The sequence below is a fragment of the Trichechus manatus genome, unplaced genomic scaffold (assembly GCF_000243295.1).
Source record: "Trichechus manatus latirostris isolate Lorelei unplaced genomic scaffold, TriManLat1.0 scaffold00007, whole genome shotgun sequence".
Taxonomy (NCBI): Eukaryota; Metazoa; Chordata; class Mammalia; order Sirenia; family Trichechidae; genus Trichechus; species Trichechus manatus.
The window spans coordinates 20,160,007-20,180,394 of NW_004443943.1; positions in this window are offsets into that span (position 1 = coordinate 20,160,007).

The window sequence follows — 20,388 nt, forward strand, 5'->3', positions numbered from 1 at the left end:
GGGTCAGGCCTGGAGCCTGAAAGGCAAACGCCTGCCTGGAACTCTGGGGTCCCAGCTCAACCTTTGGTGTTCAAGTTCACTTCCCTGTGGCAAAAGCCAAGCTCCTATTTCTAAGGAGGCGTTCTTGAAAGGCCTTTGGAACATCAAAGGGCTCTCAATACTCAGAAAGTAAGTGAAAAATAAGGGAGTCGTTTTACTTTTCAAAGGGTTGAAACCCTTAAGCAACCAAGTCCATGGCGGAAAAAGCATTTGTGGTTTACTGAAATTAAAAGACGGGAAATAGCTTGAGGTTATAAGGCAGCCATGCCATCAACAGTAAGCTTATTCTGTACCTACTGTGTGCCAGGCAAATTCCCAGGTTTTCTTTTAATTAATCAAAACTCAAAGAAATTAAATCATAGGGTTTATTCTGAGCAGTTATTCTATGTGCATATAGGGAGACCATTCTGATCCCCCAAAAAAGCCGATGATTCAAAGTAAGCTAGTTACAGTAAGACTTATAAAGAGAAGAGGAGGGAGAAGAATAGAAGATCAACCATTGGCTAATCATAACATGATTGATTGAACTCTGCCTTCCCGCTTTTACTGAAATCAACTGATATCCTGTTACTTTTGGCCTAAACCAAACCAAATCCTTTGCCTTTAAGTCCATTCCGACTCACAGCGACCCTATAGGACACAGCAGAACTGCCCCATAGGGTTTCCAAGGAGCGGCTGGTGGATTCGAACTGTCGACCTTTTGGTTAGCAGCAGAGCTCTTAACCACCGCACCACTTCTGTCCTGGCTACTAATAATTTGGGCCTCCACCCACCTGAAGCCAGGAGACTTCTTGAGATTTAAATTAGGAAAGGCTAGAGTCTTTTTCATTGAATCAGGAGGTAATGGTTAATTGACTATCTTTTTTAGCAGGATAAGACAAATTTACATTGCTGTACAGCAGTTTCTGGCAGGCTTTTGCAGTTTGGGTTGGCTTTTTATGTTTAATATTTGGTTTCCTGGATAAGAAAAGCCTTAAAGTCAAAGTAAGATGTCTGTTATTAATTTTCTTCTTCAACAGGCCCATAAGGTCCTTTGTCCTTAAGAAGATTACAGTGTTTGCTGCCGCTGCTGCTATCGAGTCAACCCTGACTCAAGGTGACCCCATGCACAACAGAATGAAGCGCTGCCTGGTCCTGCGCCATCCCCATGATCAGTTGCAAATCAGACCATTGTGATCTATAGGGCTTTCACTGGCTGGTTTTAGAAAGTAGATCACCAGGCCTTTCTTCCTCGTCTGTTGCAGTCTGGAAGCTCGGCTGAAACCTGTTTAGCATCATAGCAACACAAAAGCCTCCACTGACAGACTGGTGGTGGCTGAGCATGAGGTGCATTGGCTGGGAATAGAACCTGGGTCTCCTGAATGGAAGGCAAGAATTCTACCCCTGAGCCACCAATGCCTCATTGCTGCTGTAGGGTGGAGAAAAGGTTGATCAATCAGTGCTAACAGCACAAGATTGAAAGATGACACTAATAATGACCATTTATGGTCCCTTCTATGCCAGACACATGGCATCTCATTCAATGCCCACAAAAACCCTATCATGTTGGCATTTGTTTTCTTCCTTTGATGGATAGGAAACTGGTGCTTAGAGAAGTCAGGAAACTTAGAGTTGAGAAGCAATCTAAGAAGTGAAGAGCTCTGGAGTCAAAATGACCCGGATTTGACATCAGATTCTACTTATAGAGGTCAAAAGGAATAAGAACTGAGAAAAGATCATTTGATTTAGAAACTAAGAGTTGGTGACTGGAGAGTGGAGTTTCAGGAAGTGCAATAGTAGGTGAGATTAGGGCATGAAGACTGAGTCTTCCCAAAACAGCCTTGATGAGGGAAGTAAGGGAAGAAACCTTATCGATCAAGTTGGAGAAGTTTTCCAAGTGGGGGTGGGGGTGGGGGGTGAGGAATCTGAGCAGGTTGGTAGGTGCAAGAGTTCAAGGAGACTGAGAGCTTGAAGATGCCAGGAGGGAATATTTGAGAAAGACATGTCTTTCCTGGAAGAGGTGGCCCAGAGAGTGACGTGTCTTGGCTACGAAATCCCTCGGTGGTGCAAAATGTTAACGTGCTTGATTGCTAACTGAAAGGTTGGCAGATGGAGTCCACCCAGAGGCACCTCAGAAGAAAGAGCTGGCGATCTACTTCCAAAAAATTAGCTACTGAAAACCCTACGGAGTACGGTTCTACTCTGACACACTTGGGGTCACCATGAGTCAGAATCTACTCAGTGGCAACTGGTGGTGGTGGTGTAGTCTTGGTGAGGAAGGGATGGTAGTGGGGGGACTGTTCCTGACAAAGAGGAAAAAGGTAAGGGTGAGGTTTTGTAAAGTTATCATTTTTTTTTAAAATAATTTATTTTATTTTTGCTGTTGTTGAGACTATACACAGCAAAACATGTTGTTGTTGTTAGGTGCTGCTGAGTCGACTCCGACTCACAGTGAACCCACATACAACAGAACCAAATACTGCCTAGTCCTGTGCCATCCTCACAATCACTGCTATGTTTGAGCCCATTGTGCAACCACTGTGATAATTCATCTCGTTGAGGGTCTTCCCGTTTTTCGCTGACCCTCTACTTTACCAAGCATGATGTCCTTCTGCAGGGACTGGTCCCTCCTGAGAACATGTCCGGACTACATGAGACGAACACTCACCATCCTTACCTCTGAAGAGAAATCTGGCTGTACTTCTTCCAAGACAGATTTGTTTGTTCTTCTGGCACTCCATGATATATTCAATATTCTTTGCCAACACCATAATTCAAAGGTATGAATTCTTCCTCAGTCTTCCTTATTCATTGTCCAGTTTTCACACTCATATGAGGCAATTGAAAACACCATGGCTTGGGGCCAGGCACACCTTAGTCCTCCAAGTGACATCTTTGCTTTTTAACACTGTAAAGAGGTCTTTTGCAGCAGATTTCCCAATGCAATGCATTGTTTGGTTTCTTGACTGCTGCTTCCATGGGCGTGGATTGTGGATCCAAGTAAAATGAAATCCTTGATAACTTCAATCTTTTCTCCATTTATCACGATGTTGCTTATTGGTCCAGTTGGGAGGACTTTTGTTTTCTTTATATTGAGGTGTAATCTATACTGAAGGCTGTAGTCTTTGATCTTCATCAGTAAGAATTTCAAGTTCTCTTCACTTTCAGCAAGCAAGGTTGTGTCATCTGTATGTTACAGGTTGTTAATGAGTCTTCCTCCAATCCTGATGCTGCATTCTTCATCATATAGTCCAGCTTCTTGGACCATTTTCTCAGCATGCATATTGAATAAGTATGGTGAAAGGATACAACCCTGACACAGACCTTTCCTGACTTTAGACCACACAGTATTCCCCTTGTTCTGGTCGAATGACTGCTTCTTGGTGTATGTGCACGTTCCCTGTGAGCACAATTAAGTGTTCTGGAATTCTCACTCTTTGCAGTGTTATCCATAATTTGCCATGATCCACACAGTCAGATGCCTTTGCATAGTCAATAAAACACAGGTAAACATCTTTCAGCCAAGATCCATCTGACATCAGCAATGATGTCCCTTGTTTCACATCCTCTTCTGAATCCAGCTTGAATTTCTGGCAGTTCCCTGTCGATGTACTGCTGCAACCGCTTTTGAATTACCTTCAGCAAAATTTTACTTCTGTGTGATATTAACATTATTGTTTGATAATTTCTACATTGTGTTGCATCACCTTTCTTTGGAATGGACACAAATATGGATCTTTTCCAGTTGGTTGGCCAGGTAGCTGTCTTCCAAATTTCTTGGCATAGACGAACAAGCGCGTCCAGTGTTGCATCCGTTCGTTGAAACATCTCAATTGGTATTACGTCAATTCCTGGAGACTTATTTTCCGCCAGTGCCTTCAGTGCAGCTTGGACTCTTTTCTTTCAGTACCATCAGTTCTTGATCATATGCTACCTCCTGAAATGGCTGAATGTTGACCAGTTCTTTGTGGTACAGGACTCCGTGTATTCCTTCCATCTTCTTTAGATGCTTCCTGCATAATTTAATCTTTTCCCAGTAAAATCCTTCAATATTGTGACTCAAGGCTTGAATTTTTTTTTTTTTTTTTTCAGTTCTTTCAGCTTGAGAAATGCCAAGCATATTCTTCTCTTTTGGTTTTCTAACTCCAGGTCTTGCACATTTTGTTGTAATACTTTACTTTGTCATCTGGAGCTGCCCTTTGAAATCTTCTGTTGAGTTCTTTTACTTCATCATTTCTTCCTTTAGCTTTAGCTAGTCTACGTTCAAGAGCAAGTTTCAAAGTCACTTCTGACATCCATTTTGGTCTTCTTTTGTTCCTGTCGTTTTGATGACCTCTTGGTTTCTTCATGTTTGATGTCCTTGATGTCATCTCGCAACTCATCTCGTCTTCGATTATCATTCTTCAATGCACCGAATCTATTCTTGATATAGTCTCTAAATTTAGGTAGGATATGCTCAAGGTCGTACTTTTGCTCTTGCAGACTTGTTTTAATTTTCTTCAGGTTCAGCTTGAACTTGCATACGAGCAATTGATGGTTTGTTCTGCAGTCATCCACTGGCCTTGTTCTGACTGATGAGATTGAGTTTTTCCATCGTCTCTTTCCACAGATATAGTTGATTTGATTCCTGTGAATTCCATCCAGTGAGGTCCAAGTGGATAGTTGCCGTTTACGTTGCTGAAAAAAGATATTTGCAAAGACGAAGCCATTGGTCTAGCAAAATTCTATCATGCGATCTCCAGTGTCGTTTCTATCACCAAGGCCGTATTTTCCAACCACTGATCCTTCTTCTTTGTTTCCAACTTTCACATTCCAATCACCAGTAATTATCAATGCATTTTGTTTGCATGTTTGATCAATTTCAGATTGCAGAAGTTGGTAAAAATCTTCAATTTCCTCATCTTTGGCTCTAGTGGTCGGTGCGTAAATTTGAATGATAGTTGTATTAACTGGTCTTCCTTGTAGGCATTTGGATATTATCCTATCACTGACAGCACTGGATTTCAGGCTAGATCTTGAAATGTTGTTTTTGATGATGACATCGTTCCTCTTCAATTTGTCATTCCCGGCATAGTAGTCCACATGATTGTCCTATTCAAAATGGCCAATACTAGTCCATTTCAGCTCACTCAATGAGTCAGAATCAACTCAAAAGCAACTGGTGGTGGTGGTGTAGTCTTGGTGAGGAAGGTAGGGTGGTGGTGGGACTCTTCCTGAGAAAGAGGAAAAAGGTAAGGGAGAGGTTTTGTAAACTTATTACGGTTTTTAAATAATTTATCTTATTTTATTGTTGCTGTTGAGAGCATACACTAATTCAGCAGTTTCTACAGGTACAATTCAGTGACATTGATTACATTCTTTGAGTTGTACAACTATTCTCATCCTCCTTTTCCTAGTTGTTCCTCCCCCATTATCATAAACTCACTGCCCCTTAAGTTTCCTATCTAATCTTTGGAGTTGCTGTTGTCAATTTAATCCCATATAGATAGACCTTAAAAGAGCACAATACTCAGGGCCGACATTCTTTGCTAGTTAAGCCGAACTATTGTTTGGTTCTAAGAAGACTTCAAGGGGGTATTTTTGGTTCAAGGTTTAAGGTATAAAGCTTATATCAGGGCAATAGTTTCAGGGGTTCATCCAGCCTCCATGGCTCCAGAAAGCCTGGATTCAATGGGAATTTGAAATTCTGATCTGCATTTTCCCCTATTTGATTGGAAGGAGTTGACTCAGAGGCACTTTCTAGGGCATGGTAGGAGAGATGAGAGGAGTCAGGTGGAGGGAAAACGGCTGACATGGGCACTGTCTATGGAGGAAGTCAAGTTAGGCCCAGAACTAGCGGGGCTGGGTGAGTATGGTGATCGGGTGAGAACAAGAGCAACTTAGGTGGTGATGCAGGTGATGAGCCAGCTCTGTGGGGGCTGCAGGTTGTGGTTGGAGGCAGGGAGCTTGGAGCTCAAAATCTTGGTGGCAGGGCATTTTCATAGGTACAAGTGGTATCTGGGCCAAAGGTAAGGGGTGCCTAGAGTGAGGGCAGGATTGAAAGTTATAGGATCTTAGAAGGCCAAGAATCAACGGGTCAGAGTAGTGAGTGAATGGTGACAGGCAAGGGTTTGCCAGGTACTGAAATCTTCCAGGAACAAGACTTCTTTTTTTTTATAAGGGGGGTGAAAAAGAACGGTGACAAGGATGACAAGAGAGCCTTGTAAGTGGTCATGAGGGCTTCCAGTGCAACGTTTGGAGCGGTGGTGATGGTTTAGCTACTTGGAGGACAGAGAGTAAAGTCTCTGCCTCTTCTTTTTAGAGGCAGCGAGAAATATTGAGGTCAGAGGAGCCTGGTTTCTAATTCCATCTCTACTTACTGGTTGTGTGATCTTGGAGAAGTTACTTGATTTATCTCTGAGTTTTGTTTTCTTCATCTACAAAATGATGGCGACTCCTTTGTAGGGTGTGTATGAGAACTGAACAAGGTAATGTTTGTGAAGAATCTGGATCATTGCCTAACACACCGTGGGTGGTTAGGAAATGGCGGCTTTAAGAAATGTCCAAGTTGGAAAAGGCCTCAAGTCACCTGGTCCAGCAGGCCAGGAAAAGGAGGCCCAGAAAGGCCACAGATTAAGGAAGATGGTGGAGGTCCAGTGAGGTCACACAGTGCAGGCCACCTGAGGGAAGCCACCTGAGGGAAACGTAGGATGGGAGCGATTCCAGAATCCGAAAGGTCCCCAACCAGGTGCTAGTGTTGGGTACAGCGCAGTGTGTGTGTGTGTGTGTGTGCGCGCACGCACACACACGTGCATGCAGGTCACAGCTCTCCACAGTGACTGGGCACAGAGGGATGCAAAGCTTGCCTTCTAAGCGTGTGTGACACGTCCTCTGATCAGATAATCAAGCGCATTGTCTGCAAGTGAAGTGCTTTGCCCGTTTGGTCTTCATCTAAATCCCAGGCACTGGCCTCTCTCTTGGGTGAGACAGGTACCTTGGGCCTGCTACTTCTCTGGTCTCTCAACTTGGGCCATGACATGAGGGCAAGTCCTCTGTGTAGAAATTAATTTGCAGTTGTCCTTTATATGCCCAGGGTCTGATACAGTGAGAGTGCTCTATAAATACTGACAGAACTGATGAATGAGTAAATCCTTCTTTGTTTTTGCTGGGGACGTGGCTTTCTGACCATGCCTGTAGTTTGTTGGCTGTGGCGGGGTTGAGTAACCAGGTCTAGGGGTGAGACAAATGGGGGTTTAAATCCCACCTGTATCACTTACTAGTGGCGACTTTCTCCCAACCGCTTAACTTTACAGAGCCTCAAATGCCTCATCTATAAAATGGGGGAAACAATACTTCTTTTGTCCCTGGGTGGTACAAATGATTAATGCATTTGGCTGCTGATCAAAAAGTTGGAGGCTAGAGTCCACTCAGAGGTACCTTGGAAGAAAGGCCTGACAATCTACTTCTGAAAAACCAGCTATTGAAAACTCTGTGGGGCATGGTTCTACTCTGACATACATGGGGTTGCCATGAGTTGGAATTGACTCCACGGCATCTGGTGGTTTAATACTTCTCTTATGGTAGGGTTGTTGAGACAGTTCAGTGACATGTGGCTGTAACAGTCTTAGCCCAGTGCCTGCTTGACACTCTCAGTAAAGGTGACTATTTTGTATTGTGAACATATTGCTATTCGTGGTAGCACATACAGATTTACCTTCTTTGGGTGCCTCTCCTGTCTCACATTCTAGAAAGTGCTACAAGCAAGCCAAGGCACTGAAGACATACTCCCTGTTTCCACCTCCAAGCCCCACTTAATGTCCACTTGGTTTGGGACTTCAGTGAAAGAAGAGCCAAGTAAACAGTTCCCTGATTTCAACCCTGAGGCACCTTCAGCCTCAGGCATGTTAGCCCTGGTGGGGCCACCAAGTAAAGAAAGGCTTGCCGCAAACAGCCTTAATGTTTTGGGGGTACTCACAGCCATCAAAAGCAACCCTCTGCATGGAAATTACTTTAATTTGCAGTTGACAAAAGGCAAATTGCTGGCATTTTTTGCTTGGAGCCTGGAATGTAACCTCACATGCCCGCCCCAGACATTCCAGGTGACAGCTTCCATTAGCCCAGTCCAGATTTTTAGCTTAAACGAGGGGGAAGAAAGGAAGAACTTAAGTAATTTTACAGGGGGCAAAACCCTCAATCATGATTTAATTCTACCAATTTATACCACTTCGAATTCTCGCCTACTCTTGTCAGCATGTAAAGCAGAGTCAATGTGGACATCCTATGGCATGTTTGTGTGTTATGTTTTTCTTTCCTTAACCTTAAATCATGTATTACAACAGTTCACAGGCTTGCAATGTTTGCTTGAGATGGGAGACTCCTTCCTATTGATCTACCACTGATTCGTGTGTGACTGGCAGTAAGGGCATGAGAGAAGGGCCCTTCCTGCCTTATTCCTTTGCATGATGGCTGGGATGCAGCAGGGTCTCAGTAAATATTTGTTGAAAGAACAAATGAGTGAATGAATGAATGAATAAATGACTTAGTGGTTTCCATTTTTTCCCAAGACCAGACCTTCTCTGTCTAGTCATAGACGTCTATAGCATTCCAGAAGGAAGGGCATCCTTTAGATTCAGTGCTGATTGCCTTCCACTTAAAATATGTCCCAGAGATGCCTGTCTAGGGTGGGGTTCCGTGGAATGCGGAGTGAATGGAATGAATGCCTTTAAGGCTGAATGAGAACCCGAGGCCACTGCTGCCATCTTGTGGACAGTATTTGAAACACAGGCGTGATAACCAATGATCTAGCCCGTTGCCATCTACTCAATTCTGACTCATAGTGACCCTGTAGGACAGAGATGAGCTGTCCCTTAGGGTTTGCAAGGCAGTAATCTTTACCAGAAAGTGGCGCAGTGGTTAAACGCTTGGCTGCTAACCGAAAGGTCGGTGGTTTGAACCCACCAGCCACAGTCTTGGAAGTCCTATGGGGCAGTTCTACTCCATCCTATAGGGTCGCTATGAGTTGGAATCAACATGACGGCAAGGGTTTGGAATCTTTACAGAAGCAGACTGCCACATCTTTCTCCCGTGGAGTGGCTGATGGATTCGAAACTGCTGACCTTTCAGTCAGCAGCCAAGCACTTAACCGCTGTGTGTGCCACCGGGGCTCCTGAGATAACAGCCAAAACCAAACCAAACCCGTTGCTGTCGAGTCCCCAACAAGACAAGTACAGGGATTTTATCTATCTGTGCACCTACTATGCACTAGGCACTGTGCTAGGTTAACCCAAACCAAACCTGTGCCACTGAGTCCATTCTGACTCCTAGAGACCCTATAGGACAGGGTAGAACTGCCCTGTGAGGTTTCCAAGGCTCTAATCGTTATGGAAGCAGACCACCATATCTTTCCTCAGCAGAGCAGCTGGTGGGTTTGAACTGCCAACCTTTTGGTTAGCAGCCGAGTGGTTTACCACTGCACCACCAGAGCTCCCTTTGGAGAAGAATATAAAGATCTATTAAACTGGTGGAAACCCTGGTGGCATAGGGGTTAACAGCTAACGCTGCTAATCAAAAGGTCGGCAGTTTGAATTCACCAGGCGCTCCTTGGAAGTTTGAATTCACCAGGCGCTCCTTGGAAACCGTATGGGGCAGTTCTACTCTGGCCTATAGGGTCATTATGAGTCAGAATCGACTCGACTGCAAAGGGTTTTTTTTTTTTGGGGGGGGGGGCGTTTATTAAGCTGGGATGCAGGCATTCCTAGTGCATGTGTGCCCAGGAATATGCAAAGCCACAGGAGAGGCATGGAGAATGTTTCTGGAATGTAATTCATAACTGATGATTGACAAAGGTGACAAGTGGAAGGACTAATAATTTAATTAGTTATTCACAGCATTATTTTTATATGAACTGACCTCCTCAGCACTGTTCAGGTGAACCACTAACCAGTTAAACAGTTGTCGTTAAGTCGGCTCTGACTCACAGCGACCCCGCTTGTGTCAGAATAGAACTGTGCTCCTTAGGGTTTTCGATGGCTGATTTTTCAAAAGTAGATTGCCAGGTCTTTCTTCTGAGGTGCCTCTGGGTGAACTTGAACCTCCAACTCTTTGGTTAGCAGTTGAGTGTGTTAATCATTTGCATCACCCAGGGATTTCAAGGTGAACCACTAACCATTATTAAATTCATGCATGCATAAATTTCTTTGATCCCTTCCCTGGAATACCTGACATAGAGTTGCGCATATGAGAAGCAGCTCACTTGCAGCTGAGCAGGAGGGTCACAGCCTTTCTTTTTGAGGCTTTCTGGGTGGAAGGGGGCTCAAAGTGAACATCACATAAGCCAAACAGCCCGTGTTTTGAATCGGACTACCCTAAACATATCTTTTGTGTTTGATGAAAGTTTACAGACAGTTTTCATTTGATGCAGTAATAGGCAAAGAGTCAAAACTGATTAAAATAGAAAGATTGTGAAATGGAATGCAAAAATCAGAATAAATTTCTAAATTAAAGCAAGTCTTTAAAAAATTTCAGACCTGCAGGGTCTGAGTCCACTGCCCTGTGCATTGGAGAACTTCAGGGAAAAGTTATAATGCACCAATATGCCATTCCTTTATATAGAGGCTGTGTCACATGGAGTGACTGAACTCAGGACAACTGTCCTTTCTACTTTATTCAAGAAATGAGTATGGGGCATTCATCATGGACCAGGCAAAAAGCCAAATGCTTTGGGGATACATAGATAATAGGACAGGGTCTCTGCTCCAGTTGGGAGCTGGCTGATTCCTCAGTTCTAAGTACCAGCGTCATGTGAAGTAATGCTTATGGGGGCTAAGGACGTACACGGAGAGACAGGAGGTACAGGGAGGAAACGAGAGAGCAGAAACTAGAAAGAAGAGAAGGGGAGGAGAGGAAGAGCAAAGAAAAACCCTAGAGTAAGTATAGAGGTGAGCCCCAGAGGACTTGGAAACCCCTGAAATGTTTCACCCTGGAGGCCTGGACTCAGCTCAAACACGCAGGTGTTCTCCTGGGATCCTTCTACAAGGCCTGGCAGCCACTGGCTTCTCCCGGCTCTCTCCTGCAAAGATGTTTGACCAGTTTCCTGTGTGCTCCCAGCACTGGATTTTTTGGTCTGAGGTTAGGAGTGTCGCAAAGAACAAATTCTTACTAGTATTCTTATTTTATTTTATTATTATTTTTTGCCCTACCGTGCTGCCTGAATGTGCCAGCCTCCTGGGCGGCACGTGACCTGTGGGCTTGTGTCCAGAGCTGGAGTGAGAAGGTAGGGGTGCTAGTGGTGGCAACCTCGAGTGAGGGCAAGTCTCAGAAGCAGGCAAGCCTGTCGGAGACTGACAAAGCACGCAGCCATGGAGTGGGCTCAAACCCCCTTCCACAAACAGTTAGTGTGACTTCGATTCAGGTGAGACTCCTGAGCACCAACCCCAGCGACAGACAGAGTTCACAGGGATGCCCCAGTTAGCAGCCAGGAGCCTGTAGGCCAGACCTCCTGAGAGTTGCTTTAATCTTGTTGCCTTCCAGCTTGTTATCAAAAGTCTGGTTGAAAGTAATAATATTTGGGAAAGAATTTAAGGATGTCCTCCTCATAATAGTTACAGATGTCAGCCATATCAGTGTAGCCCTTCAAAGGGCTGTGCTTTATATATTATGCTTTGACTTTTATTAAAAATTGTTCTAAGAGAAGAGGTATTTCTGCACTCTCCGTGTAATAAGGACCACAGCAGCCAACATTAACTGTGGATTTACCAAGCGTTAGCTACTGTGCTAAGATCCTGGTGAGAAATTTCTATCAGCTTTTGGTATAAGGAATAACTTTGCTTTTTTTTGTTTTTGTTTTTTTGAGGATCTGGTATGTTTCTACCAACCCAGTAAAAACAACTAGGTGATATTTTCCTCTTTATCTTGACTTCCTGAAAGATCAGTCGCTTCTTAAACCTAAGTCAGAGCAGCTCCATTGACTCTTAGAATGGCCATGTTTGCTTTTCTTCTCTTACTCTTGTTTTAACCTGGTACAATTTCTACTTCATTATTTAAGTCTGCTTTTTTTTTTTTTTTTTTTAATTAAAAGGCCCTTCCTCCTCTTTTTAAAAGGAATATAAAGACATGAAGAAGTTTAATTTTAAAATTGATAAGGTTTTCAGATGGACTTGTAGATCTTAGTTTACTGGCTGGGGACTCTTGCTCACATTATTTTAAGTATAATGAGGGCTCTTGAGTCAAGTTCACATTTTCCAAGTGAAAAGAGTTCAAGTACATGATCTTTCTGAAGAGTGATGGAGAGTTTCTTGGCCTCTCTAGACACGGAGGGGAGATGGCTGTTCCCGTAAGAGGTCCTCTGAGCAGACATTATTAAGACTTCTCTAAGGTGCGCCTGACCCAAGCCAAGATATTTTCAATCACTTCATATGCATATGGAAGCTGGACAAAGAATAAGACTGAAGAAGAATTGATGCCTTTGAATTATGGTGTTGGCGAAGAATATTGAATATACCATGGACTGCCAGAAGAAAGAACAAGTCTGTCTTGGAAGAAATACAGCCAGAGTGCTCCTTAGAAGCAAGGATGGCAAAGCTTCGTCTCACGTACGTTGGACATGTTATCAGGAGGAACCAGTCCCTGGAGAAGGACATCATGCTTGGTAAAGTAGAGGGTCAGTGAAAAAGAGGAAGACCCTCAGTGAGATGGATTGACACAGAGGCTGCAACAATGGGCTCAAACATAACCATGATTGTGAGGATGGCATAGGACCGGGCAGCGTTTTGTTCTGTTGTACATAGAGTTGCTATGAATTGGAACCAACTCGACCACACCTGACAACAACAACACCCTCCAACACTGCTCTTGGGGCCAACAATTAGGGCTTGGGAAAGGCACCACATAGGGATACAGAGTGGACAAGAAATGGCCATCAGTTCTGGCTTGAACCCTCTCAGGCTCTGCTAGTGGGTGTGTACATTGGTACTCCATTTCAAGAAAGTGATTGTCAACATGTCTCAAAGGCCTTAAATATGCTCATGCCCATTGATTCAGGGATTTCCCTTCTAGGGATTTAACCTAAAGAACTAACGGGACTTGTACACCAATGTTCATTGCAGCACTTTCACAATAGCCAAAAGACAGAAACAACTTAAATGTCCATCAACGGATAGATAGATAAATAAAATGTGGTTCATGCATATAATGGAATATTACTCAGCCATAAAGAGAAACGAAGTCCTGATACATGCTACAATATGGATGAAGCTTGAAAACCTTACGTTGAATGAAATAAGTCCATCACTTGTATGAAAATAGGCAAATGCATAGAGACCAAAGTTTATTAGTGGTTTTCCAGGGGTGGGAGGGAGAGGGAAAGGGGGAATCTTATATTAGGAGGGGAGTCCTGGTGGCACAGTGATTAAACACTTAGCTGCTAACTGAAAGGTCAGCGGTTCGAACCCACCAGCCGCTCCGTGGGAGAAAGTTGTGGCAGTCTGCTTCTGTAAAGATTTACAGCCTTGGAAACCCTATGGGACAGTTCTACTCTGTCCTATAGGTTTGCAATAGGGTAGCTATGAGTTGGAATCAACTTGATGGCAATGGATTTGGTTTTGGTTTTTGGTATATTAGGGGGCACAGAGTTTCTGTTAAAGGTGGTGGAATAATTTGAAAATGGATAGTGGTGAAGGTTGTACAACATAAGAAACGTAACCGATGTCATTGAATTGCACATGTAAATAACGTTGAATCGGCAAATATTTTGTTACATGTATTTGTTTACCACTATAAAACAAACAAACAAAAAAGAATGAGATACTGAGTTTCTGTGTGGGGTGATGAAAAAGTTTTGGAAATAGATAGTGATGATGGTTGCACAATATTGTGAATATAATTAACTTCACTGAATTGCACACTTAAAAATTGTTAAAACGGCAAACTCTATGTTTCATGTACTTTGCCACAATAAAAAAAAGAACTAAGGAGAAATTCATTAATTCATTCATTCAAGGATAGCTACTCGGTGTCATATATTAGGCTAGGGGAACGAGACAAACATTGTCCCTGACCTCTAAAGTGGTAACAGTTTAATAGATCTAGCGTCCCTGAAGTGCAGGCAAAGACCTTTGTCAGTGGATGTCTAAAGCGGCATTGTCTAAAGTAGCAAAGAATTGGAAACAATATACGGCCAATGGCAGAGAATTAGTTAAATTGTAGTAAATCCACATGGTGGAATTTTAAGTGGCCATTCTAAGTGAGTGTTTTTCATGATATGTGAAAATATTTATGAAATACCTTTTGGAGAGGGAGAAGAAAAGCAAGATATAAAACTGGGAAGTTCTAAAGACAAAGCCAGGGAAGTTCTTGGGGGGTAGCGTCCCAATTTTATATCTAAAAAATTAAAAAGAGCAGAAGGAAATAGAGTAAAATGTTAACAGTAGTTATCCCACAGTGGTGAGTCTATGGATACTTTTTACTTTCTTTTTTAAGCTTTTCTGTGTTTTCCAAAGTTTCTTCAAGGAATCTAAATTAATTTTAAAATCGCAAGAGCAATATAATAAGAAGAGAAAAAAAAGAAAATTCCAGGAGGTGTATCCAGGCCTCTGTACTGTGAACATAAAGGAAGAACTAGCCCTCACATTAGCTCCCTTTGTCTGCAACATTCCTTTTAGGATTTTCCTCCCGGGACTGATGGGAGCCCATGTTGAAGGCCTTCACAACACTCACTGCAGGAGCCCACGGAGCCGGGAGTGGAAACTCTTCAAGGACTCACAAGGAATTGGTATGACAAGGAAGGTCAAGTGGTTCCACTTGGGAAGCCCCCTCTCATTCACTGGGACAAATGTGGTATAAGGTTGATTGATGTAATTACATGTAAAACACAGTAAAAATATACCCATTTGGGGAGAAACAGTCTTTAAATAATTTAATTTAATCTTAAAAGTTTTTGGTCCCTAGTTTGATTTTAAGGAGCCCTGGTGGCACAGTGATTAAGTGCTCCGTTGCTAACCAAAAAGTCAGCAGTTGGAACCCACCAGCCACTCTGAGGCAGAAAGATGTGGCAGTCTGCTTCCGTAAAGATGTACAGCCTTGGAAACCCTATGGGGCAGTTCTACTCTGTCCTATAGGGCTGCTATGAGTTGAAATCAACTCGAGGTTTTTTTTTTGTTGCTTTGTTTTTAGGTTTGTTAATATTTCATTCGATATAAGTTATTTAGTAGAATATCAAGGTATGGAATCAGTCTACCCTGAGTGACTATGGATTCAGATGCTGGAGTCAGATTGTCCAGATACAAATCCCAGCTCCACCATTAAATTGCTGTGTGATCTTGGGCCAGTTACTTAACCTCTCTGAGCCTTCCTCATATGTAAAATAGGGAAAACATAGCCTACCCAATTAAGTTGTTGCAAAGGTTAAATAAGAGAGTTCATGCAAAGTAGCTAGGTGCTGCAGTTTATCTGTGGCACTCTTGCCTGTTTGGGTTTGGATGCATTTCCCACCCTTTCCCTGTTCTCAGTATCTCTCTTGTATTGCTAGGGCCCAACCTATGCAAGGTCCCCGGGTGGTACAAATGATTTGAGCTCAACCGCTAACCTAAAGGTTGGTAGTTGAAACCCACCCAGTGGCACCATGGGAGACAGGCCTGGCTTCTGTAAAGATAGTTGTTGATAGTTGCCACTGAGTCAATTCTGACTCATGGTGACCCCAAGTGTGCAGAGTATAACTGCACTCTGTAGGGTTTTCAGTGGCTGTGACTTTTTGGAAGCAGATTGCCAGACCTTACTTCTGAGATACCTTTGGATGGGTTTGAACTGCCGACCTTTTGGTTAGTGGTCCAGCACTTAACCATCTGTGCTGCCCAAAAATTACAGCCAAGAAAACCCTAAGGAGCACAGTTCTACTCTGATACATGGGTCACCATGAGTCAGAATCGACTCGCTAGCAATGGGTTTGGTTTTTGGTTTTTTTAACTTATGCAAACTGTTGGTCAGGCTAGGTTTGGCCAGTGGGGAGCACTGCTGGGAAACTAGAGGGCAGGAGGCAGGGAAAAGCCAGGGCACTTCTTCTCGTGCTCTGCTCGGGGCAGTGTTGCTGGCAGTGGCTGCATTTCTCTGAGGTCCCTGTTCCACACGGCAGCCCAGCTCTTCCTCGTCCCTCTTGTTCTGGAGGAGGTAACCACTTTCTGCTGTTGTTAATCTCTTGGTGGCCTCACTTTCAGCCCTCCCAAATACCTCTGTGATTAGCTCCTTCTATTGAAGTACCTGACATGGACTTTGTCTCCTGACCAGACCCTGACCCTCTTCTGACCTTCGATCTACCTGAGCTTTTGAATGGCCACGATAAACAAGCTTATGAGTTTGAGTGAGTCAAAAAGGAGTCCTTAATTTTTAACGTCAGTAAACTGTCCAATTGACCCAATCAGTTTGGGAGGAGAAATAATCTTTTAATTTTCTAAATATATATTGAGCAGATACAAAAGAATATCTTTATAGGATATATATGTTATAAAGAATAATGCTACAACGAACACCACCTGTCCACCGAGTTTAAGGAAAAGAACATTATTACCACTATCTTTAGCCCTGTAAGCCCCTCCCAATCCACCTCCTTCCTGTCCCTCCCCTCCTCAAAGATCTCCACTCTTCTACATCTATCATCCCCTTGCTCTTCTTTATAGATTTACCACGTGTCTGTATCCCATAAGCAATGTGTTAAGTTTTTATTTTATATAAAAGAAATACTGTTACATGTATTCTCCCGTGACTTGTTTTTTCACTCAGCATTGTTTCTTGAGTTTATTCATGCTGCAAGGAGCCTGGTGGTGTAACGGTTAAGTGCTTGGCTGCTAATCAAAAGGCTAGCTGTTTGAACTCACCCAATGGCTCCGAGGGAGAAAGACCTGGCGATCAACTTCCATAAAGATTACAGCCTAGAAAACCCTCTGGGGCAGTTCTACTTTGTCACATGGGGTCAACTCAATGGCACCCAGCAACAACACCAGCAACAATAATTCACGCTGTAGCATGTAGCCGCAATTCACCTACTTTCACTGTCTTACAGTATGTTATTCTATGACTATACCTCAATTTATTATCCAATCTACGGTTCGTAGACGTGGGCTTTTCCTAATGTTTCAAACCTTAAATCTGCCTCCAGGGGCCCGTGCGTCAATGTTTCTCTAGGGTACAGAGTTAGGAGTGGAACCGCTGGGCCACAGAGCAGGGACTGTCCCATTTAGTTGTTGTGTTGTTGGGACTATCGAGTAGATTTCGACTCATAGTAACCCCACGTGACAGAGTAGAACTGCCCCAGAGGGTTTTCTAGGCTGTAATCTTTACAGAAGCAGATTCGCCAGGTCTTTCTCCCACGGAGCCTCCGCTGGGTGGGTTCCAACTGCCAGTCTTTCAGTTAGGAGAGGCGTGCTTAACCATTTCACCACCAGGCCTCCCTCACCTGTTTAGGTAATGCTGAATTGTTTTCCATAGCGGTTTACCAATTTATACTCCCTCCATTCCTGTACAGGGATGTACACTGTTTCACATCCCTCATGAATCCCTGCTGCCAGAAATTTTAATTTTTTGCAACGTGGAGGGTGTGAAATGATATCTCACTGTGGTTTTAGTACGTATTTTACAGGGCCCTGGTGGCACAGTGGTTAAGTGTTTGGCTGCTAACCAAAAGGTCGGCAGTTTGAACCCACCAGCCGCTCCTTGGAAACCCTATGGGGTAGTTTTACTCCGTGCTATAGGGTCGCTATGAGTTGGAATTGACTCGACGGCAATGGGTTTTTCTGCTTATTAGTGATATGGAACATCTTTCCACATTGGCTGTTGGAAGTTTCTTTTCTGAGAGAAGCCTGCTCAAGAGGAGCTCATTGTATTTTCCTGTTGCCTTGAGGCCATGGCTGACTTGGGGCAGCTGGGGAGGGCGATGAGGGTCCAGGAGGGAGGAAGGTGCTGACCTGAAGTGCAGAGTGAAATGGGGCAGGGAGAGATCGTACTGGCAGAGGTGGGCGGAGAGCACCCCAGCCTGAGGGCCTCACTTAAACCTGTCTTGGTCGGAGACCCCTACTCTGGTTACTTTGAAAACAATGTGCATCTGGGGTCCCACATTCAGAAGCCCAACAGGCAGGAAATGTCAGTGAGGAAGGTGGGAGGGGTCTGTGGCGAACTGGCAGGCGTGCGCCCAGTGCAAAAGGGCAGCTGCTACTGAACTCCAGCCAATTTTTCAACTCTGAGGTGTTGGCAGACCTTCCACGTTATTGAGAAAAGCTCAAAATACAATTTTTTATATGAATTCTCCCAATTTTTAAACATTGGCAGCTAATTAAAAAAAAAAAAAGAAGGAAGAAAAAAACAAGGCAGATTGTGCCAAGCAAACCATGCCTGTGGGTGCTGGAGTTAGCCTTCAAAGCCCGTTTGGGACCCGTGCTTTGATTGTGAGACAGAATTCACCCCGGTCTGGTCAGCAAGCGTCACTGCCTTCTGGGGCCTGTCACCAGGCTTCGTCGGGAACAATGGGGAAGCAGATCCTTGACCTCATAGTAGGGTCTGTCTGGGGGGACCGTTCATTTCTCAACATCTTTACCTGCTTTTTCTAATTAGGAAAGTGTGGTAGATAGTGGGAAAAGCATCATTGTGGGTAGTGATGATCCCCATCTGTTCTAAGCCAACATTTCAAAAGCAAAGTATAACTGCCACCTTCTGGCCTGTATCTGTTTGGCTATTCTTGTCCCATGTCGATGATGATGATGATAACTAAAATATATTGAGGGGGGCTGAGGGCTGGGGACTGTGGTCTCGGGGGACATCTACCTCAATCGGCATAACATAATTTATGAAGAAAATGGTCTACCTCCTACTTTGGTGAGTAGCGTCTGGGGTCTAAAAGCTTGTGAGTGGCCATCTAAGATATGCCACTGGTCTCACCCGCTCTGGACCAAGGGAGAATGAAGAAAACCAAAGACATAAGGGAGAGATTAGTTCAAAGGACTAATCGACCACAGCTACCACAGCCTCCACCAGACTGAGTCCAGCACAACTAGATGGTGCCCGGCTACCACCACTGACTGCTCTGATAGGGATCACAATAGAGGGTCGTGCACAGAGCTGGAGAAAAATGGGGGTCATACTTTCGGGATTTCTCCAGTCTCTGTCAGACCAGTAAGTCTGGTCTTTTTTTGTGAGTTACAATTTTGTTCCACATTTTTCTCCAGCTCTGTGGGGACCCTCTATTGTGATCCCTGTCAGAGCAGTCGGTCGTGGTGGCTGGGCACCATCTAGTTGTGCTGGACTCAGTCTTGGGGAGGCTGTGGTAGTTGTGGTCCATTAGTCCTTTGGACTAATCTTTCCCTTGTGTTTTTGGTTTTCTTCATTCTCCCTTGCTCCAGACAGAGTGGGATCAGTGGAGTATCTTAGATGGCCGCTCACAAGCTTTTAAGACCCCAGATGCTACTCATCAAAGCAGGATGTAGACCGTTTTCTTTATAAACTATGTTATGCCAGTTGAGCTGGATGTCCCCCGAGACCATGGTCCTCACAGCCCTCAGCCCAGTAATTTGGTCCCTCATGGAGTTTGGATGTGTCTATGGAGCTTCCATGACCTTGCCTTGGACAAATTGTGCTGGCTTCAGCAATGGGAATCTTTATGGGAGCCGATTGCCAGGTCTTTCTCCCATGGAGCTGCTGGTGGGAATTTTCAGTTAGCAGTTGAGCACTTAACCATTGTACTACCAGGGCTCCTTACAGAGAATAAGACTGAGACAGACAATATCGTTTGATCCTACCCTGAATTTCACACACAAGGAAACAGAGGCCCAGAGAGGAGATGCCCAGAGTCACAGCATTGTGTTGTGATTGAGCTGGGGTGAACACACAGGCTTCCAGATGCCTGGAATCCCCTGGGCCCAGTGCTCTTTCGCCTCTAACGCAGGATTCCATCCATTTATCTTGTTTATCCTCTTGACCCAGGTGAAACCTCATCCAAGAGGCTGCCGGGCTGCATCAGGATCTACCTGGATACTCCCAGTCCTCCTCAGGATAATTGCTGGGGCAGAACTTCTTTAAAATATGATGAGGGGAGGGGGGAGGATTACGGGTTTGGCTCTAGGATTTTGTGAAAACACATGGAAGTAGCACATTAATATTAGTCAAGAACTGAAAAGACCTCTTTAATAAGGTGAGATAAATTTTGGTGAAATCAGGTTGCCCTGAGAAACATTCAATTAACTGTGAGGCCGTCACTAAAAAATTATGATTTTTTTCCCCCCTTAAGTTTATTTAAAGAGTGAAAACCTGAAGTCTGCATCTCCTACAGACTTGCCCCTCTGAAGTTCTGAGCCTGACTGTATGTACATATGGTGGGCCTGTGTTTTTCATTACGTTCCCTTATTCGTTAGGCTTTGC